The sequence below is a fragment of the Mastacembelus armatus genome, chromosome 11, assembly GCF_900324485.2.
Source record: "Mastacembelus armatus chromosome 11, fMasArm1.2, whole genome shotgun sequence".
Classification (NCBI taxonomy): Eukaryota; Metazoa; Chordata; class Actinopteri; order Synbranchiformes; family Mastacembelidae; genus Mastacembelus; species Mastacembelus armatus.
In genome coordinates, this window is record NC_046643.1 from 3016784 (window position 1) to 3040555 (window position 23772).

The 23772-nt window shown below is 40.0% G+C and overlaps 1 protein-coding gene across 1 annotated transcript in view; it reads right to left on the reverse strand.

Annotated features, from left to right (window-relative positions):
- Window positions 1-23772, reverse strand: part of LOC113126777 (retinoic acid receptor beta) — a 72968-nt gene that overhangs the window by 37790 nt on the left and 11406 nt on the right. The gene's annotated exons all lie outside the window — the stretch shown is intronic.

The following is a 23772-nucleotide window of genomic DNA, read 5'->3' on the forward strand; positions in this document are numbered from 1 at the left end:
CACAGACACAAGACTCATGTGACATTAACCTCATTGTTCCTCTAATCTTTTGTAGCCACCTATCCTCACAGCTCTGTTTAAATTCTCTGGCCACTGGATATAATAATGTCATGACAGCCAGTAGAACAATGTGCTAGATGTTTTGTTGTTTCATTGCCATTAAAGCTGAAAGAAAAGACCGGCTGTATGTCCCTGTTGGGAGTTCTGTGGAGCTTCAGATGTTGGATTTAGGCTCTGAAACAGACCTATATTGGGGACAGAGAGCAAAGTACCTCATGGGAACCACAGAGTGTGGCTGCTGGTGCAGTTTGGAAGCATAACTGAAGACTTTGGTTCAGCTGTGGGTAGAGAGCGCCAGATCCGAACTTCATAAGGTGACATTGAGCTTCTGTGGAAGACCAAAGCCACTTTTCTTTCAAAAGAATGCTTTGATTGTAATTCACACAGAAATCAGTGAAGTAATGGCTTATAATCTAGCTCATTCAGTGTTTTGTGTTAAAAGAAATGAGTACCAAAGTACCAAAACACGCAGCTCCATGAAATACAGACAGACAGTGAAAGAGCGTTGTCTTAAAAGACAGGGTCATTATTGTGTTCAGACTTAGCTGTAGTCTTAATTCCTAAATCAATAAAATGAAAGGAAAATTAAAATAAGCAACAACTTTGTTCATTTAGTTCATTGTTTCAATCTGATGGAAAGGAAAGTCAGTGGCAGTTTATCAGACTAGATTAGTGACCCTAGCACAGCACCCAGGGTGAGCAACAGAATAAGAAAACCCTCATGTCCTGCCTCCTTCTTTTGATACCGAGCACAAAAACCCTTAGTAAGCATTACCACACCATTTGCGCTCACAACCCCCCATTCGAAGTCCAATCACCTTAGCAGTCTCCAACTCTGATTGAACTAAAATGGGAGGAATTCAAATAACACATATACTCAAATGGTCTGGACCCCCTTCCAACTACACCACGATAAACACGAACAATGTGTGTGTGTGTGGTATGTCTTTGTTTTAGTTATACCTATATTTACCTGTTTTAAAACCAAGAATTAGGCCAATGAGCTACAGAACTGAAAAGCTTCTTGTGATATGAAAGTACAAAATGAACAGAATAATGAAAAATAAATCATTTTAATTAGGAGACTATATCTTAAACTTTCAAAGGTTAAGATCAACCTGGAATAGTCTTCCTGATGATGTTAGACAGGCCTCATCTCTGACAATGTTTAAGTCCAAGCTAAAAACTTTTCTCTTTTTAGCGTGGCATATGAGTGTTTTGTCCAAAGTGATTTATCTGCAGTCAGTTTCCTTTAATATTAATTTCACTATTTGCTGTTTCTTATTTTGATTCTTGCTTATGTATTTTTCAACTTGTCTTTTCTTTAAAGCACTTTGAATTACTCTGTGTATGAATTCTGCTATATAAATTAACTTGCCTTGCCTTGAAATCTCTTTTAATGAAAATGCTTTAAAATAAACAAGGATGTCATCTGATATGTGTTAGCATATTGGTCATATTTCCACTCATGTACCGAACAGCTGCCTTGCAACACCGACACACCATCATCGTCCTATCTGCGATTCGCTCTCCTTTACTGCCGTACCTCACAGGAAACCTGAAGCACTCCCACACTATGGATTTAAAACAAGCAGGCGGGTCTTTGAGCTCTTGTGTACTGCCTGAACTTGCCATTCTTGTTTTGGATTCGTGTGTAGCAGATCTCTTCTTCTGCTTTTTCCTGTTGTGACAGTTAGCGTTGCATTATCACGTGTGCCACCTTCTGGGCGCCTGTGACTGACTATTTGTCGTCGGAGTACATGAACCGGACGCCTGTACCATGACGGTTCGGGACAAATACATGTACCGTTCCACCCCTAATACAAACAACTAGTAGCTCAGTGTTTCAACATCTGCAAATGGCAACTGCTATCACAACTAGAGATTGAAGCGATACAACACAAATGCTATGGCAAGGGGGAGCCAGGATGCAAGTCAGGGGGGAAACAATACCATCCCCACCTGAGATTGGGTACCAAACCCCAATAACAAGCCCCCACATGCTCAACACAAGAGCAGCTGACCTGAGATTAAAGATAATGAGTAAACTGGGCACCTGGAATCTCTGCAGCCAGTTACCAAGACTAAGTGAAGTACCCTCTGAAAGTCTACTAGAAGATGTGAATGCAGCATTACGAACAATCTCTACTGACCAACAGGCTGATATACACCACGGAAACAGTGATCCTTGAGATGCTTGGTCATAAGACAAACATATCCATAGACTCTTTCTGGGGAAAACCCAGTCTGCTAGCGAGGGACGGCATCCATCCCACTTTGGATGGTGTGGCTCTCATCTCTAAAAATCTGGCCAAGTTTATTAGCCAACCTACAAGTTTGACAATCCAGAGTGGGGACCGGGACACAGAGACTCAGTCTAAAACACCTCTCTGCAGTTTCCTTAGAGCCATCACCCCCCTCAAACCCCACAGAGACTGTGTCTGCCCCTCAAACAAATAAATCAAATAAATCAGAAGTGGAGGAGTAGCTGCAATCTTCCACTCAAACTTATTATTAAACTTTCATCCTCAGAACAGTTATAACTCATTTGAGAGCCTCACTCTTAGTCTCTCACATCCAAACTGGAAAACACAAAAGCCAGTTCTACTTGTCACTGTGTACCGTCCACCTGTCCCTTACTCAGAGTTTTTAACTGAATTCCCTGACTTCCTGTCTGATTTAGTGGTTAGATCAGATAAAGTCATTATAGTGGGAGATTTTAACATTCATGTAGATGTTGAAAATAATAGTCTCAGCATTGCATTTCAGTATTAGATTCAATTGGTTTCACTCAAAATGTTAATAAACCCACCCACTGTTTCAATCACACCCTTGAACTTGTTCTGACCTATGGTGTCGAAATTTAATAGTTTTTCCCCAAAATCCTATTCTGTCAGATGTTCATTCAGATGAAAATTCCACTACAGCAGATGTTTATTTGACAACGCTGTTAATAAATTTAAGAAAATGAATCCATCTTTATTTACATCTATGCCATGTGCCAACACAGTGGAGGGCAGCTGCCTTAATCCTACTCCCTACCAAATTGATCATATTGTTGACAGTGCCTCACTGTGTGAAACTCTTGATACTGTGGCCCCTCTGAAAAAGAAGTTAGTGAATCAGAGGAGATTAGCCCCATGGTATAATTTACATATTTGTACCTTAAAGCAGGCATCACGAAGGCTGGAAAGGAAATGGCATTCCGCAAATTTAGAGGAATTTTATCTAGCCTGGAAAAACTCTTAACATATAAAAAACCTCTCCGTAAAGCCAGAACTGCATACTATTCATCACTAATAAAGGAATAAGAACAATCCCAGATTTCTTTTCAGCACTGTAGCCAGGCTGACAAAAGGTCACAGCTCTGTTGAGCCCAATGTTCCCTTAGCTCTCAGCAGTGATGACCTTATGAGTGTCTTTACAAATAAAATCACAACTATTAGAGATAAAATTCATCAGATGCTTCCTATACCTGCAATAAATGAATCTTCTACTACAGTAGCTCTTGAATCATCTGTAAGACCTCAGTTACGTTTAGACTGCTTCTCTCCTATAGATCTCTCTGAAATTACGTCAGTAGTTGTTTCATCTAAATCATCAACGTGTCTCTTAGACCCCATCCCGACTAGACTGCTTAAAGACACCCTGCCATTAATTAACTCATCTTTATTAGACTTTGTAAATTTATCTCTAGTATCAGGCTACGTACCACAGGTTTTTAAGACTGCAGTAATCAAACCTTTACTCAAAAAGCCTAGTCTTGATCCAGGAGTCTTGGCTAATTATAGACCAATATCCAACCTACCATTTATTTCTAAAATCCTTGAAAAATCTGTAGCTAAGCAGCTATCAGACCACTTACACAGAAATGAACTATTTGAAGATTTTCAATCTGCATTTGTGCTGCATTTGACACTATTGACCACAACATCTTATTACAGAGACTGGAGCATGTGACTGGTATCAGAAGAACAGCAGTAAAATGGTTCCAATCTCATTTATCGGACAGATTTCAGTTTGTTTATGCCCATGATGAACCTCCACATGCACAAAAGTTAGTTATGGAGTTCCACAAGGTTCTGTGCTAGGACCGATTCTGTTCACCCTGTACATGCTTCCTTTAGGCAATGTTATTAGGAAGGACTCTATTAATTACCACTGCTATGCAGATGACGCTCAGCTTTATCTATCTATGAAACCTGATAACACAAACCAGTTAACCAGACTGCACGTGTGTCTAACTGACATAAAGGCCTGGATGACCAGTAACTTTCTACTTTTAAATTCAGAGAAAACAGAAGTTATTGTACTTGGGCCTAAAAACATCAGAAATAGATTATCTAAAATTATAGCTACTTTAGATGGCATAACCCTGGCCTCCAGAACTGCTGTGAAAAACCTTGGAGTTATTTTTGACCAGGACATGTCCTTTAACTCACACATAAAACAAATCTCTAGACCTGCCTTCTTTCACCTTGCCAACATTGCCAAAATTAGGAACATCCTGTCTCAAAATGATGCAGAAAAACTAGTCCATGCATTTGTTACCTCAAGGCTAGATTACTGTAACTCATTACTATCTGGATGTCCCAGTATCTCCATAAAAAGCCTCCAGTTAATCCAGAATGCCGCAGCCAGAGTCCTGACAGGAACTAGCAAGAGAGATCATATTTCTCCTATATTAGCTTCTCTTCATTGGCTCCCTGTAAAATACAGAATAGAATTTAAAATCCTTCTCCTCACATACAAATCCCTTCATAATCAAGCTCCTTCATACCTTAAAGACCTCATAGTACCATATTATCCCAATAGACCACTTCGCTCTCAGAGTGCAGGTCTACTTGTGGTTCCCAGAGTTTCCAAAAGCAGAATGGGAGGCAGGGCCTTTCGCTATCAAGCTCCTCTCCTGTGGAACCAGCTCCCAGTCTGGGTTCAGGAGGCAGACACTCTCTGTACTTTTAAGGCTAGACTTAAAACCTTCCTGTATATATATATATATATATATATTTTCACAGCCCATATATATATATATATATATATATATATATATATATGGGCTGTGAAAATTATAACACATTAATAACACATTAATGCAAATCCATTATAATGGCACAAATTTTATTAATGTCCATTTCTCCTACTACAGGCCTAGCAGCCATAGACAGTAAAGAGTGCAGCAGCAAACAGAAATGGAGAAAGAAAAAAGTCTTCTGAACGGTAAATTCATTTACAAAACGATGTCTGATGGCTCTGTCGACAAGACAAAAGTTGTCTGTGCTTATTGTCGATGTGAATTAAGTTGGTTTGTCTGTTTGAACAACTGGCTCAGTGTAAAGAAAGAGAAATAATGGGAACATTTTTTCTATGTTCTTTTTTTCCATGTGTTTAATAGACATGAACAAGTTCTTTGAAAAACATATCTACCATATTTGCAACATGTCTATGTTCTTTATGCTTTATGTTTAGGGTGGTTTCACTAATAATAAACATATATTTGCATAAAGCATCCATGTTTGTCCATGCCCATGTTGATTAGAGTATTAAAAACTTGAAAAGTATTAATTTAAGGTACATTTAGAACAGATAAAAATGTGCAGTTAAGTTGGGATTAATCAGTTAACTCATGATAATCATGTGATTAATCGCAATTAAATATTTGAATCGATTGACAGCCCTAACATATATGTATATATATATGTATTATAGCATATTTAGCAATATAATATTTTGTATCATGTTTCTTGTTTCAGTTTAAAATTGCTAAATTTACAGTTACTGTTATGTGATTGTTATAAGAATATGTTCAGTAAAAACAGCAACACCTCCAGAAGTGGACCACATGTGGACACAGACTGACCACGCTATAGGGCTCTACATTTCTTGTGGTTGGACACAATGCATTTTCTGTGCAGTCAAACCAAAACTCTACAAAATTCTCCCACATCAAAGACGAAGAGAGGAAGCTCTAGTGCCTTGAACCCAATCCACCTCAACACTCCAGCCCACGGATTTTGCACCTTACAGCTTAACATATTGACATTCTGACAGCCCATCAGTTCAACTCAAATTTATCCAGGCTTTGTTTATTTGGACCAAAGTCTGCAACATAAGGAGAAAATATTCCATGATACACACAAATATATCCACAAACCCTGCATCAACTTACTTCAACCCTGGTGCTTTCATAATTGATAACTTCAGTAAGCTGTTCACTTACCAATGCCTTGTATTTATTCCCAGTTTTTCTCTTGTACAGTATGTTAGCTGTAATGTTTAGTGTTTGTTACTGTAGTATTAATAATAGTAATAATAATAATAATAATGATAATAAAGCTATCAGCTTCTCATAAAAGATCTGCACCGAGAAACAATAATTCTGATTATTAAAGAGACTTTGTTTCATATAATTATTATTAAGACTAGTTGTGATCATTATTTTAATTGTCCTATCTTTGGTCAGCAAGAAGGACCATACCCCTGTCATCTTGACCCAGCAATGTGAGTTTAGAAGATGTGGTGCCAAAGACTGCCATATCCACTAAGCTGCCTTCCATGTCACTGGGCTTTAAAGATAAGTCCTGCAAACTTCATCTTGTCAAAATGTAGTTTTAATACCTTTAAAGGTTTTAAAAAATGGTGCTCACATGGTGCCTTTTCCCAATTAAAATAGAGCATCAAATTATCACCAAAAAAATGACATACAATAAACCTTTAGCAGGGTAGTATTCTGGGAATACTGGTGGTTTTCTGGGGCAATATGGTTTGAAGAATCAGAGGCCCAAAGCTCATTTTTCCATGGGAAGAACCAGAGCATCAGCCCAGGCCTAATGGTTTTCATAGGTCTGCAAGGTTGGCATACTGAAAAGGAGCTTCTCCTGACTGTTTAAAATGGGAAAATCTGGATTTCAAAAATATAACTTGAAACACTAACACTACTTATTCTAAGCATTTATGATTCAAATAAATACTGTGAAGGACTGACAAACAGTTAGCAACTTATTTGCAGATTCTTATTCTTTCCCTTGGGTGTGTATTAGTGTGTAGAACATATGTGTATTGTTGCATATATTGCACTGTGTGAGGCAACAGGACCTGTAACATGGGATGAAGGTTTGTTGTTTTTTTAAGCAGACAACAACAAATTTTTCAGGAAAAATTCTAAATATCTCTGACCATAATAGCTAAACCTACACCATTCTAGGACTCTTTCAACCTATTTTATTTATTTTTCCAACCAATTTAACATGAGGACTTTTATTTAGAAACAAAGGGCCAATAAAGTATGCATACATTTTTAGATTTCTATTTGAAGCTGGTATGTGTGATGCCAGAAATGACACTTCAAGTGCTCTTGGGTGCCTGCTGAGTGATAATGAAGACAATGTGACTCTTCCTTGAAAGTCTTGGTACACAGAAACAGAGGCTGAACTTGGCTGTTGTGCTGCGACAAAACGACAAAGCAGAAGAGCATCTGTATAGGAAGCAGGGGGCTTCACAGATTATTTTTTTTCCTTCCTGATATTAATACCCCATAGCTCTGGGGATTTTTGCAATGATCGTCCATCATCCAGGCCCGTTTTGCAGGTTTTCAGGCGTTTGAGCCTGAGGAGCGTCATTCAGTATAAGGGGGGTTAAAATTCCATTTACCATAGCTGCTTGCAACGGATGAGACCTTGCCTTTTCATTAGTGAAGCAGGATGTATGATGGGTAACAGATTAGATCACAGGAGTGAAACGGCTGACTCTGTAGCCCATCTCGTCTCGGCCTCGAGCATCTGTCAAGTTGTGGACTGCCCTCTCGGTAGCACAGACACTAACCAAAAGAAGCCAATCGTATCTCAGCCTAAATGACACGTGACCACTCTGAGGTCACCTCTCCTCCATTGGTATTATTCATTTTCTTAATAGAGGCCTTTATCCTGTCTGATCTAAGCCAAGTGAGTTGGTAGACATTACCTGTGAGGCCTGATGGATGACCATAGAAAAAGCCTGCATCACCATCAGCTGCCATATAACTGTGTTCAAGTTGGATGCAAAACCCAAGGCTATTCAGATACTTATGTCATTCAAAGCTGAGAGCATGCAGGTCACTTATCCTTCGAAACCTATGTGTATGTGTGTGTTTTTCAAGCGCTGTATTGTGTGCTCAGGGTTATACTGGGAGCTGATGCAGCTGCAGTTTGTGTGTTGTGCACTTACTGCAAACTGTTTCCCAAGACAGATTTGCCTTTTTGTGAGCTTTATCTTTTTCTGTCCACATTAAATAAATATTATATTAAATATAGAAACTGATGGGAAAAGGACAAAACAGTTTTTGGAGTGAGACATGCTGCTAGATCTCTGATTATACAAGACTAACAGAAAGACAACATCTGCAAGGAGACACTATTAGTTTTTTCAAATTCAGTGCTTTACGTCATCAAAATGGAAGCATAAATCTAAAAGATTGCGAAATCTGCTGTCCTGGAGGTAAGTGACATAAATATTAATAGTTAATTCACGGTATTAATTCAAAGGCAACTTTAAAACTGCACTAGACAATCTTTTTATATTAATACTGAAACACACATCTATGTGTTAGGTGAAAGATGTGACCTGTAGTGAGAATTATCGCCTGACTTAAGGCATTTTGATGTCTTTCAGCTCACTGTTTGTTTTATGCTCTCTCTATTTTAGTTCACCCTCACTTGGCAATGTGGCTGATTATAGATAACTGTCTTACAAGCTCTCTTATGAAACTACTGACCCACTGCATTCTAACCAGCACCAAAAATCCCAATGTGAAAGTTAGCTACTAACTGGTGAATATTTTATTTATTAGCTTGAGCCAGACTTTTTACTGAAAGTCTTTGCTGAACTCTGGTTAACCCCAGGCTCAACCCCAGAAACCTCAGTGCTGTGAAGTGAAAGTGTCAGCTATTGAATAGCCATGTCACCCCCGAGACTACTTTTTACCTTGTCTAATCCATCTATATTTATTTACCTGATTGAACTCCTCAAACTACTGTATATCAAAAATAATAAAAGGCATTATTTTGCCAATGTTGTATGTAAAAAGTGCATAGGGAGTATACATTTTTTTCTGTTTCTTTCATGAGATGCTGAATGCATGTTTTAGGGAGTAAGGTAATTGCCTGGTAGACTTCCTGATGGTAGTTTTATCTCACTGTTATTATGTATACATTCGGGTGCAATGACGGAGAAAGCTGTTTTAAATGGCTTACTGCCCACAGTGACATGAGGCAGAGCACCTGGGTTGCAGGTTTAGTGGAAAGCAGTTTTTTTAATATATTAGTTGGGCATTCACTTCTGTGCTATTCACAAACCAGGTCATTTAAAAGCAACACCAAAACATAAGAATGATAAAGCCACTCAGAGCGCATACGACCTGATATGTGTTCTGAAAACAGTCAAGACTAGTGGTCCCAAGAGAAGATATATAATGACAAGGATATTGCATGCAGTTACCTTAACTGTTTATCTTAACCAGTGAAAAAAGCCGGGGATTGTACAACTGTCCATCCATGCTTGACCACAAAACCATGTTACAATTACTATGAGTGACAGTGATTAGTGCTTACTGTGCTGAATGAGGAGCTACAACATGAAATCCATACCTGTGGTTTACTATTTATATTTGATGAGAACCCGGCATTCCTCGCAGCAGTATTTGAAATTTAAATTCAATTCAATTCAATTCAATTTTATTTGTATAGCGCCAAATCACAATACAAATCATCTCAAGGCACTTTACAAAAACTAAAACTAAAAACCCAACAATTCCCTTATGAGCAAGCACTTGGCGACAGTGGAGAGGAAAAAACTCCCTTTAACGGAAGAAAAAAACCTCCAGCAGAACCGGGCTCAGTTTGGGCGGCCATCTGCCTCGACCGGTTGGGGTGAGTGAATCTTTGTGTTTTTAAAATAATTTGTGTGGCAATGAGTAATTGTTGGTGCAGATGAAGCAGATTTCTCCCTTAGGCCACAAAAAACACCATCCCATACCATGCCAAATTACTCCTTTTTGTGTTTGTAATATTTAACATTTGTAAGACATAACAATGGGGCTTGTGCTGCATGTACTGGTCAGCAAAGTATTTACCCTCCAAAACTCTTGGGTGCATTGTATGACCATAATCTAAAGTCTCAAACAGTACTTTCACAGTGTTGGTAGCTGCATCAGTATGCATCAGTATATTTTACTATATTCTTCCAGTCTTTGTGTGCTCAGGATAAAAGGATAATTAATATGTGATCATAGAATGTGAGAACTTTGAAACCAAAAGTAGGCTAAAGGCAGGCTAATTAGTTCTTTATCTATTGATGCAGCAGTCAACAATGATTGACTGCACCCACAAAGGTCAATTTAACTTGGCTCAAAGTTCAGCAGCTCTGTTGTTATACCCAATTGGCGCTTTGCAGTGTGGGCCAAGATTACCTGGCTGCAGACACGATGGTGGAGTGCTGACCTTGGCAGAAAGTTGGCAACAGTAGCTGGAAGATGTTACCCATGTCAGGTTTATGGTTTGGTTTACAGTTGCAGTAGGGTTAAGGTTAGGGTTTAGGGTTAACAATAACACCTGTCATAACCGTACTTGCACAAATCTTGGTCACAATTTGCCATCTTGGCTGCAGCCAGGTCCCTCTCCTGCAGACATCCATGGTGCTCATCCGTCCTCATCTGTCCCTGCTGCTGTTCTGCATAGGCCTGAACCCCCTCAGCCAGATCATCACTGGCTTACCAACAAACTACGAAATGGAGCAACCATCCTCTTGTACATGGATAAAAACAAGCTGTATGCCTGGAGTGAGCGAGACATCGACTCACTGATCCACACCACTAGGATATACAGCAATGACAGTGGAATGTAATTCAGACTGTATAAGTGTGGTCGAATGATAACACAGAGAGGCAAAGTTGTCAGGACTGAAGGAATTAAACTGCCAGAAGGCAGTATAGCAAATGTTAAGACAGCTACAAGTAACTTGGAATCCCACAGGCAAATGGGAACCAAGAAGAAGCTGCAAGGAAAGCCGCCACAGCCAAATACCTACAGAGAGTAAGGCAAGTCCTAAGAAGTCAGCTAAATGGGAAGAACAAGGTCCAAGCCATCAACACCTACGCCCTGCCAGTCATCAGAAACCAACCTGGCATAATAAGCTGGCCAAAAGAGGACATAGAAGCCACTGATGTCAAGACAAGGAAGCTCCTCACAATGCATGGAGGACTTCAACCCAAATCAACCATCGTGAGACTGTACACTAAGAGGAAGGAAGGAGGCCGGGGACTGGTGAGTGTCAGAGCCACCATCCAAGATGAAGCGGCCAAGATCCATGAGTACATCAGGAAGATGGCCCCAAGCGATGGAATACTTAGTGAATATCTCAGGCAACAGAAGCCCAATGCGGAGGAAGAGGAGCAAGAACCATCATGGCAGGACAAACCCCTGCACGGTATGTACCACCGACAGATACAAGAAGTGCCTGATATCAAAAAGTCCTACCAGTGGCTGGAAAAAGCTGGACTGAAAGACAGCACAGAGGCATTAATTGTAGCAGCACAAGAACAGGCCCTGAGCACAAGATCGATAGAGGCCGGGGTCTACCACACCAGGCAGGACCCCAGGTGCAGGCTGTGCAAAGATGCCCCTGAGACAATCCAGCACATAACAGCAGGTTGTAAGATGCTAGCAGGCAGAGCGTACATGGAACGCCATAACCAAGTGGCCGGCATAGTGTACAGGAACATCTGTGCCGAGTATGGGCTGGAGATCCCAAGGTCAAAATGGGACACACCTCCAAAGGTGAGGGAGAATGACCGAGCTAAGATCCTGTGGGACTTCCAGATACAGACCGACAAACAGGTGATGGCTAACCAACCGGACATAGTAGTGGTGGACAAACAGCAGAAGAAAGCCGTAGTGGTAGATGTAACAATCCCAAGTGACAGCAACATCAGGAAGAAGGAACATGAGAAGCTTGATAAATACCAAGGGCTGAAAGAAGAGCTAGAAAAAATGTGGATGGTAAAAGCAACAGTGGTCCCCGTGGTAATCGGCACCCTCGGGGCTGTGACCCCCAAACTGGGAGAGTGGCTCCAACAGATCCCAGGAACAACATCAGAGCTCTCAGTCCAGAAGAGCGCAGTGCTAGGAACAGCTAAGATACTGATAAGAACCCTCAAACTCCCAGGCCTCTGGTAGATTGAGGAAGACACACACACCACCCATAGGGGTGATATATATATATATATATATATATATATATATATATATATATATATATATATATATATATATATATATATATATATATATATATATATAAAACATTGATGGTCATAGTGTAATTCAGTCTCTTTCCTTTCCGTGGTGTTTTTTTCTGACAGATGTACTGCCTCCAAAATTGGCTCTGATCTGACCATCAGCTTACTGTATATGCTCCTATCAGTTATAGGCTATGTCATTGTTTCTGTTATTGTTGTAAAGAGACCCCCCTGCCAAAAAGGTCACAGCATACTTTAAACACTGTGCTGTTTGTGTAACATTGTGTATCTCTATGGTTTCTGAGCAGCAGTGGTGAACAGATGCCACAACTCAGAGCACTTCATCTGTACAAGCCTCCAGGGAAACACCATTAGTAAGATGACACTGAATCACACACAATCATCACAGAGACTTACACAAGCATCACATCTGCTCTTTTAACTGGAACTTCTTTTCTCTTTTCCACAATCTTTCTTGGGCTTATCAGTATTTCTTTTGTCTCTTCTGCCTTTTCATTCCTCTATGCCAAGTGTTGACCTCAGACTGTAGACTGCTCTGATATATGCCAGCATTTGCCCTATGGGGTTTACATATTTGAAACTTATAAATGTGCAACTAAAGGACACCCTTGAGCTGAGTGTTGTACAAAGGTGTTTACTTGGATAGAGTGCAGCAGTGCAGGTGGGGGGAGGCTGCTCACTGCTGGGCTAAATAAATGATGACATGCTGAGAATAAATCACATACACCAGAATTCATAGGAGGGAGCTGCTAAACTCACTTCATCCTCCTGCAGCATCAGTTCTACTACTAGCCAGGACAGAGCTTCTTTTGATTTGATTAAAGATTTAAATCTAGTATTCCTCAATCTTCCTTTGTTTGCATGACAAAATAAAGTAAGACCATATGTCACTAAAGTTCAGAACAGCAACCAAGGAAAATAAAAAATATAATAATGACGATGCAAAATAAAATTTAAAAGCACTAAAAAACAGTGCCTATATATAGGTAGTGTTTTACTAAGCAATTTTTATGAAGCATTACTTAAAACCCACACACACACACATAGCTCAATGCACACAATTCACATAGTTCCTACACAGAGATCATCTTATGACAAGCAACAGAAAGCATAAACCTGACCAAGATGAGATATGCGAGATTATAAATTTGGTCAATAAGATGGCATATACCCTGAGAATACAGATGTTTTTTTTTTTACTGTTTATACTGTAGTGTTTCTCAAATGTGTTTGTAGAAAATGTACTATATCGCAAAGTTTAGACTTAATAAATCAGCCAAACTCTTAAAACATTCCACACTTTTTGGAGCTATTAAAAATTCAAAACTAAATAAAATTCACACAATAAATGAATAGGAATTGATGAGCAGGTGTAATCAGTGCTGTCTGGAAAATAAATTGCTTTCATGCTGACAACTAGGATCCTAGTCACCCTTCATACCATACTCTTTTTTTATTCTATTCTGTAGATGTTGCGGTGTAATGCTGGGCCATCAGGGGGACACAGGCACAGACAAGACCACTTCCCCTTAATCGAGATCATTATCCAACATCTTGTTATCTTAATGGGCAGGGGATAGGGTGTCAGTGTGACAGCCCTGCCATCTCAGGCCTTCTCATTTACAGATTAAAAAACGAAAGTGCTGCCCATTAATTATTTAGCTACAATCCAGCCCTTGTCCACCTAGCCTCCTCTGTCTCTGTCTCTCTACCTCTCTCTCTCTCTCTCTCTCTCTCTGTGTTCCTGCAGTCCACTGGCTGTCCGGTTCTTTGGACGTGTTTTGTGTTGCCTGAGCATTTAGCCGAGGGGAGAGATGCAGAGCAGTGGATTCGTTTTCGCTCTTGATAGTGTCGACATCTTATCACTGCCGTGGAAAGTGGAGAGGACACTAGAGACCTTAGGGGGTTCCAGAAAATTGAGGAGGAGAAGTAGATAGAGTAGGAAGAGGAGGGGTGGAGGGTGATATTTATCCAGTTTATCCAGTACAGGCTATAGCTTACACCTGCAGTTCACTGGACTGATAAAACAAAGTTCAGGGAGGGGTCTGGGCTGGCAGAGAAAAGGACAACCTGTAACCCAAGAACATTTCACTGACTGCTTCATATGAAAACTCCAAACTCCAGATGTCTTCTTTCCATAGCACAGAACAGGTTTTTAAAATGCTGACAAGGTTGACTAATCCAAACAAAAAAACCTGTGACCATTAATATGCAGCATACTAACATGTATCCAAGTTGAGGCCAGTTTCTGCACTGTTCTTCTGCCTTTTTGTTTCAATGGTTTTTCAAACATTTTTGACATAGCTCAAGCTGTTCTGAATGCTGTGTTACAAAACATATTTATTGTTTCCAAAGCTGACTGTATGAACTATAAGATGCATCTGATGTCAGGTTTTAAAATTCACCAATTTAGGTAAAGTTTTTCCACCAACAACAGAAGCCTTTCTTTCTTCAGTAAACACATGGGGGGTTGAGTTTGTATGCAAAGTGTTTTTTGTAGAAGCTAAAAGTTAACATTGTGCAAATCCAAAATGGGGGCAGCGGTACTTGCAGTAGCAACTGAAAAAACAGGACAACAGGGCAAGAAAGGAGACCGGACTGCACAAAGGCCTGCATTGTCACTGTGGCAAATGTGAAACCTCAGCAGATAAGGCACAAACAGCTACAACATGGAAAACAAGACACAGTTCTTTCAGACCCCCGCACTTCTCTTTCTACTCCTCTCTGCAGTACCCCCAATCATGCTTGTCTGTTCATCCGAGCACCTGAAGTGCACAGATCAACCAGGAGATAGAGTAGAGCCTGAAAGGCGACTAAAGGGAATGTAGAGCAAAAATAGAGGAAGAGAACAAGAGGAGAAAAGAGGAAGGATTTCCAGTGAGAGGCCTGAACAGAAGAGCTGTGTGATTCTGCTCTGAATAGACCAAGAACTAGAGGCCAAGTGAGAAGCATAAAAAGACAATGGATGAGAGAATGAGGAGGTTTCAGATCACGCAGTCCTCCACAGACACCCCACTGTGGACCTATTCTTCAGTTTGCTGCTCGCCATTCAGTACTTGTCTTTCTGTCCTGGACCTGGCGGGCCCTCCAAAGCGATCAGAAGCCATATTTAAGCTCTCTTGCTCTCTGGTGGGAGGCCTCCATCCTGCTCACTTACACATTAACAAACACTACACAGAGTCAGATCTGTTGCTAACCTCTCAGATCCAGTCTAGGGCTGTGCTCACACAAATAGTTGTCACAATAGCATGAAAGTGAAAACATTTTGCACAGTCTCACATCTGCAGTTTGGACTTGGGTGGAGTTAAGGTTTAAAATTCATCTATCCATCCATCCATCCATTTTCTACACCTGCTTATTCCTTAACCAGGGTCCCAGGGATCAGCTGGAGCCTATCCCAGCTCTCTTTGGGTGAAAGGCAGGGGTCCACCCTGGACAGGTCACCAGTCCATCACAGGGCCACATAGAGACAAACAACCTCACACACTCACACTCACTCCTATGGGCAATTTAGAGTCACCAATCAACCTGACATACATGTTTTTGGACTGTGGGAGGAAACCAGAGTACCTGGAGAAAACCCACACAAGCACAGGGAGAACATGCAAACTCCACACATGTTCACATGTGAGGTAACAGTGCTAACCACTCAGCCACCATGCTGTCCGGTTTAAAATTTCTGTCAAGATTTCAATGCTCATTACTCAGCTGCACCAGTATAAGCTACATTTAAACTTGCATCAGCATCAAACACATACTTTAGTTAGCTGACTGCTTTGTCCAGATCAGGTTTCTCCAGAACCACTGAGATTTGCATTAGTGCCAGATACATCAGCACCTAAACAAGCAAGAGGCTTGAAAGAAAATCGGAAGGCTCTCAGCTGTGACAGTTCGAGGCCAACTGCTGGATTCAGACCATTCAGCTAAGAAGGTGATCAGATGGGCTTGCTTAGCTCATTGGATGGATCTGGGATGCAGGTAATTCCAAGTTCCAGTCATTGTCATATCCTCAAAATTGATGTCAACAAAGAGAAAAGCAGCATTACTTTTAATGCCATGTTGTTGTGCTGATGTCTTTGTACAGTGAAGTAACTGCAGGTGGAACTGTGGGAAACCTGACTGGACCTGCTTACGCTGCAGCCGACCAAAGTTTCTGACAGGCCACAAATTCATAAATTCCTCGGGGAGTCAGCTCACACTGCCCGATTCTAAAATTATTCAGGGGCGAATGATTCAGGCTAAATCCATACAGTGTCTGCCCAGCTTAAGACAGAAACCAGAAAGATCAAATCAACAGAATCATTCAGACCATAGAGGTCGAAGCAGCCTGCTCGCAGATATATGTTTGGCTGTTCTTGTCAGTGGATACCAGTACAGACAGAAAAATAACCAACCTACTATAGCCTGGGAAAACCACTGTCTACATGACTCCAACATACCAGCAGCTGAAAAACAGGAAACAAGCTTGGCAACACTGTCCACTCCAACAATAATTATAATACCATCAGCTGCCAAATACTTGGATTGTACTGCAAAACTGCACTACAAAATGTCACAGTCTTTTTATCACTGTTTTCTAATTAACAATCTAATCAAGTTGAGTTGTCAGTGGTCACATGAAGCTGATGACTGATGACAAGAATTTTGATCAGGTTTGGGTTTGAAGTAAATTTTCAAATAATAGAGAATAAACTCCACTGTTGATTAAAGCATAAACCAATTTATGCTGTAACCATACTCTCCCCATGAACGATGGAATACTGTGTTGAGATGCATCTTATCTACATTTTTGTAAACAAATGCATTTGACGACCGTCCTTCACAGACAGGACTCCTGTCTGAGCAGTGGAGCGCTAATCCCTCTGACAAACAGTACGGAAGATGTCCTCAAACAGCAAGTCACCATCAACAGCATTATGTGAGAGAACCTTTCCCATACTGTTACTTCACATTCTCAACAACCTGAGTTCTGTCCAAACACACAGCTGCACTTCAGGCAATACATACACTGCACACAAAAATCCAGTTTTGGTGTTTAACTGACCATCTAGTGATCAGTGAAAAAGACAAGAGGTGGTTTCACCAGTTGAGCAGCAGATTGCACTGCAGGGATAGCATGGATGTTGTGCCATAACAATCATATCTATTCCCTGTCACACCTCTGTGGCGCTGACCCACTCCTTATATTTTTTCTCCCTCTATCAGCACTCAGATTTCTTTTATGTCGTACGTTGACAAATCACATTATGGGATGTGAGTTAGCAGCACGCGGAGCTGTATAGATAATGATGACAGGCAGAACGCAGACAGAGAAAGGCCCCAGCAGATCCATTTGTTCTCTATCTCTCCAGTCAGTTCCACTGGGTTCTTCATCATCTGGGTCCTGTAACAGCTGTAGGAAGTAAATAAAAATATGAAAAGCACATGAGGCTTATGAGTGGTGAGGACAGTGCTGCTGGGACGAACGAGCACTACTGTAATGTAGGCAGGAGTGTAGTAAGAAATATATAGGAAGACTAAATATAGCAATTAACCACTTATAAGAAAAATAACATGGGTTTTCTGAATGTACATTTTTCTACTGTTTGAATCTGTACTGTCTGTAGTAATACCAGGTTCAGATATATAACACTCACATGTGTGATCACAGCTCCCAAAATCTCTGCATCCACAGGAGCAAAAAAATGCAGACACAGTCTTGTTACCAGATTTATAAACTCCTGCATAATTCATTGTTATGCCAAGGAGGTTATATTTTTAGTCCTTTTGTCTGTAAATCAATGGGATGTCTCAAACAAGTATAAGACAACTTCTGACAATAGGGGGCTTCCATGCTGTGTGTATTCCTTTCACAATGGAGAACTATATTAACGACACATGATTATGCATTCTGTACTCAGCAAATGAATAAAAAATATTATTATAAAACAAAGTTCAGGTGGAAGTTAAAAGTTTTAAACAAAGAGAGAGGATTTTTTTTTTAACTTTAGGTTGTAAGTTCCCCACAGGTCCAGTTTTGCAAGCATCAGAACCACAATTTACCCTGAATGAATACAGATCCAGTAAATCAAAGTTTACAGTAAATAAATATAAAAAAGTAATAATTAGCTTCATTTCTGAGACCTTCTCCACATCTGGTTTTCACAGTTTCACGTAGTGCTAAGTGTTAATAAGATCCAGTCCTAATGTTAGAAGATGTTTTATTCACTTTGGTCTTTTTGGCTGCTGCTGTATAAACATTAACAAAATGCCACCTAGTATCACATGAGCTCTTACAGTCAGCTGATAATCAATACTGTAGACTGGTTAACCAAATTTCTAAATATATGTACTTGTAAAGTGCAGCAGATGGGCTGTAGCATTTTTCTCCAGTGTCTAGTGAACCCTTTTAAAATGATGAAATGCAAAGGAATAGCTGAAACTACCTTTGGCATTTTCTTTCCCTTTGCCACATTAGGGTTAGATTAGTATTAGCACTCACCTTTAATACAAGTTTACATATTTGCAAGTTGTTGCAACTTGTGTGGAAAGTACATGCATCACAACATACATTATTTATTTTAAACCCCAGTAGGTCCTGTGAATTGTGAAAAAGATCTAAAATCTCTAAATGCTGCTTTGAGAAAACAGGTCAGCTTAAACTTCTATTCAGTGCCTGCAAGCAGGTTTGATGAGGTAAAGAGAGAATGCAGAGAGGGCTGGGGGTTCAGAAAGAAGAGCTTTTCTCTTCCAATGTGAACGTTCTGAATTGTGTTTTATTCACAGAGGTTATGGTCTCCCGCTTGTCAAATGAGTTCCATCAAACTAATCCCACTGTGTCAACGCCTCAGGTCCCAGCTAGTAAAAAAGAGAGAGGGGGAGGGATGTTCACAGCTCACATCTCAAGTTTTGTCTTCACCCCCAAAGGCCTATCTGCACTGACGACATGCATGCAGATTCAAGCCGTCTCTCTTTGTGGACATTTCAGAGCTTATGCAGAATGTTTTCCACCCATTCTGTAAAGGAAACTAAACTAAGTTAAATAGATTTTTTCACTTCAGTTGTATTTAATCATATAGATACACCACTTAGAGTTTCACTTGTGTAAGTTTTGAGATATTTGTCTCTGAGATTTGTGTCTCTGCCTTAGTACAGCGGAGGTGACTGGAATTTCCCATGTTAGACATGGAATAATACTACTTGCTTCATCTCTATGTAAAAATGATGGCTGAAGAATGTTCATGATGGAGGCTGGTCCCTACTTTCACAGCTGATATCCCTGATAGCTTTTCTCATCACTTGCATCTTTATTTAGAGAATTCTGCTGTGTATTTCATAATATCACTACTGACTCTAACTTTTGTTATTCATTCATTCATTCACATAGTTTGCATGAATTAAAACTGAAAACATTTTGGGGGAGTCAGATTTTTAAGAGTGGTGAAACGGGATCGCTAGAATATGTTGTACTTCCCCAGCACTAGTCAGATTCAGTTTTCCCACAGACAGTGTGGATCACAGTTCTTCTGCAGCTTGGACTAGCAAGAAACGTTCCCAGTTGAATCTTCAACAGAAACGATTAATGGCATCAGGACTAGCATTAGGTTCTTCAGTCAAACGTATATGCCTATGTACATCCAGCTCTCTGGGTTTGTCCAATCACTCATTTCTGTCACCTGCACAGTCATCAGTGGGCAAAAGCTAAACATTCAACTTTGAGACAACAAAATCTGCAACTTCAATGAATTCACTTTGAATATCTGGCTCAGTTCTGGTTGAATGCACCAGCTATGATGCTGTGCTTTGTTCATAACTGCAATCACAAAGTCTGATCTGTGCCACTCACAGGCGTACAATATTTCATCAAACAAAATGAGCAAAACACAGTTAATTAGCTAATTAACTCAAACTGATAGCTATAACATAAACCTGTATGATGAGTACATCACACGTGAGAGTCTTGTGTTTCTAATCCTCTCAACAACCTACAGTACTAACGACGGTAAAACTGTGACTTTTAAAGGCTGAGACTTATTTTCCCTCTCTATTTATTCTTACTCTAATGGTCAAGATCTCCATATCATTTAGCGTGTCATTATTTAATGCAGTTGTTGAGCACATTATTTCTAATTCTATGGGTTATTCTTTGTATTTCTAAAATTTATATGCTTCAAGCTTCTAAATAATGGTGCAGACTTTGACCATATTTATTATTTGTTCTATAGCCCAGAGGATCCAGTACTAGTCTGAGCACAGTTTAGCTGGAATTGCCTCGAAAGTATTGTTTTTATTTAATATTTGTGAATATGTTCATGTGACTGCATTGAGTCCAGTTGCTGAACTTTATGTTTTTTGTAATTTGCCTGAGCCACTCGACCACTTGTCACTAGAATGTTGAATCAGTGACAGCACATGGGCCCGACACCAGGCTCAAATAAAGTTACAAGAAGTTCTATCAGATTTCCTTTGGTATTGTTAAAGTGGTGACACGGTGTGAAGTTTTCATCTGTTTTCAGAGGGACGCTGTTGGAGAGATGCAGCCTTGACTTTGGGGGATTTCTTGACTTTGGGTCAAGGCAGATGAAAACTGTCATGTGTTGCATATGCATGTACTTCTGCTGGGCCATATGCCTGCACAGTTTTTTAACAATTCAAATCAGCTCTGTCCACACAGCAATTCTGCTACACAGATAGTTATGCTAGAATCAAAAACCAATAAAAGCTCAAGTGACACCGATTAATTCTGCTTTCTATTGTTTTCATGGGTTTTGAAAGAGGACAGATAAAGTAATTAAATAGGTAACAACTGTCTACATTTTTAACCATTTATCATTTAAAATGACAAACATTCCTTGTTTCCCCCTTCTTAAATGTGAGTTTTGCTGCTTGTCTCTGCTTTACCAACAGACTAAAGATGACTGAGGTATCAGAAAATAAAAGATATTAAATAATCACTTGGTCTTTAAAAGCTTTATAAAGCCAGACATATACCACTAAAGGAATAGAAGTACTATAAATTGTCTGAATAATATATGTTAACTGTTTTTTGCACACATATCGAATCTGCATTAAATGATGGTGCAGCAGCCACTAAACCTCAGGTGCTGCTCTTTTTCGAATTGTTACTGAAATATTTCCACTCATTTGGCAGGTGAGGTGATGTGTGTCATGAGTATTTGTCACCTCAAGATAATGTCGGAGGGTGCAAGGCTCTCCTACATTTCCTCGGTCCTCACATCTCACTCTTGCATCCTCACTGGGAAGAGCTAATGCCATGTTCACATTCATATAATTTAAAGAGTAATTATGAGTAATTTCTTCATGTCAGCTTCCACCTTGAAATTGCAGTATTTTCTCACACCACTATCTCTACACCACTATCTGAAAAGAACCCCAAATATGTCAACAAACTGCGGGTAAAAGGCTGCCGGTGTACCACAGCTGGCAGCTAAATGAAGTCCAGTTATGTTATTGCATCGGAGTTATATGTTTGCATCAATATTCACTTTACAATTTAACTGATCCAATTATACAGAATAACAGAAGTTGCAATTGAAGGCTGTTTATCTGGTGCAACTACAAGGTTAGCACTAGGGCTAACCACCTGAGAATAATGTATGAACAAAATGCAACACTGTGTGTGGATGCATAAGACATGAAGAAGAGATGTGAGTGAGAGTGGCGATGTGCCACACTAGCTGAAATGAAAGAATCCCCTACATGTACTCTACAGTGTACTGTATTTTCTGATGTGATTTCCAATGAGTAGAGGAATTTAAATTAAACTTTTGCTTGTAAAACTGATTTTCTAACTATCATGTTTGTTGGTACTGACCTACATTACTGCCATTACTGCCATTACTGCCTGGGAAAACCTCTGCATTAAGCTCAACTTCAATCATGTTTATATACAGACAGGGAAAAATGTTTGCAGACTCAGTAAAACCAAGTCTTTACGGATCTGGGACTGGCCTGTGCAGCCTGAATTTATTAAAGTGCTGCATATGTACATGCATGTGAATGTTATTGTGCAGAGAAGTCTTCTGTGACAAGTGTTTCACACAGCCATCCACTCAATCCAGAAAAGCACACACACTCTAACTCCCTGTCTGTCTTTCAGTCTATTTATGGCTCTAATTGGCACATTCACTGGGCAGTAAAAGGCTCTTCTTGCTGGCTAAAAGCCTACAGCTGTACTGTACGCTTGGTTGCATCTTTCCAATAGAAGGGGCTTTGCCCTCACACCACAGACAGCAATACTTTAGCCATAGAGACAGAAAGACAACACAGGCAAAAATTTATAATCCGCAGCTTAATTCTTGAGTCAGGATGTCACAAAATTCAAGGCCATGAATTAAACTATTTTGACACCGGTGCCATACAGAGTGAGGTATGGAATGAAGCTCATTGTTCTTAGAAGCATCCTGACAGTGGGTTTATTTCACAGCACAGTCTGCACTAAGACGCACACCCACAACCATGTGATCCAGTGCTGATGATTCTTCATTTCAGTGTGTCTCAGCCCACACTGAGCTGCCATGTTCATCTGTCTGTTTTACGGTTTTGAACAGTACAGATAAACTTCATTTTTATTTTTTTTATAGTGAGTTTCCCTTAAACGCAAGTGAGAGCAGCTAGGTCAGAGGTCATGACAGCCTTTATGATGAGGCTTATATTGGCACATAAACAACAAAGATCTTGCTTTGACCCGGAGTCCAGTTGGTGAGCTGATCACCACTTTCCTCTGGGCCAAAAACCCCAGAGAATTCCTGGCATACCACAGGTTCAATTACAAACAGAGTCTGGTTGCATGAGAGAAAACTAGGCCAAATTATACAAGCTATCTGCAAGTCATACATGTGGGATTCTTACAAAAACGTCCTGTAATCCATCTCTGTTACCACTAACTAATTGATGTAAGTCTTTACTGATTAATCCTCAGCCATTTTACATTCTAAATGGTGAAAACCGAAAGTTTCAGTAATGCTTGGCAGTCTGTTCATTTACTTGCCCTGCAGAGCATGTTATACTGTTGTGTGTCTACGTACACGTGGGCGTGAGTGGTTGCCTAGCAACAGCTGCTGTAAGTGGAAGAAGACAGAAAGACAGAAAAAGTGCTGTCGAGGCAAATGCTGGAAGAAATTTCTAAAAGTAGATCATTTGAGAATGTCAAACTGAGACAGAAGAGACACTGTCATGTCTTAAGAAACAGATACAGGTCCTCTGTAGCATCTATAATTCAGCTGAGGTAAATGGATTTTAGTTGGTGCTGCCCAAGGCAGTGAAAAGCCTGTCCAAATATAACCTGTAATAAAAATTTGTATTACTAATTAGCCCTAGGAGTAAGGCAGAAAATAAGTTTTTTGTTAATTAAATAAAGTAACCATTCATTACAGCAACAGTAACTCAAATAAATGTAAAGTTTGTATATTTGTGTAATTAAA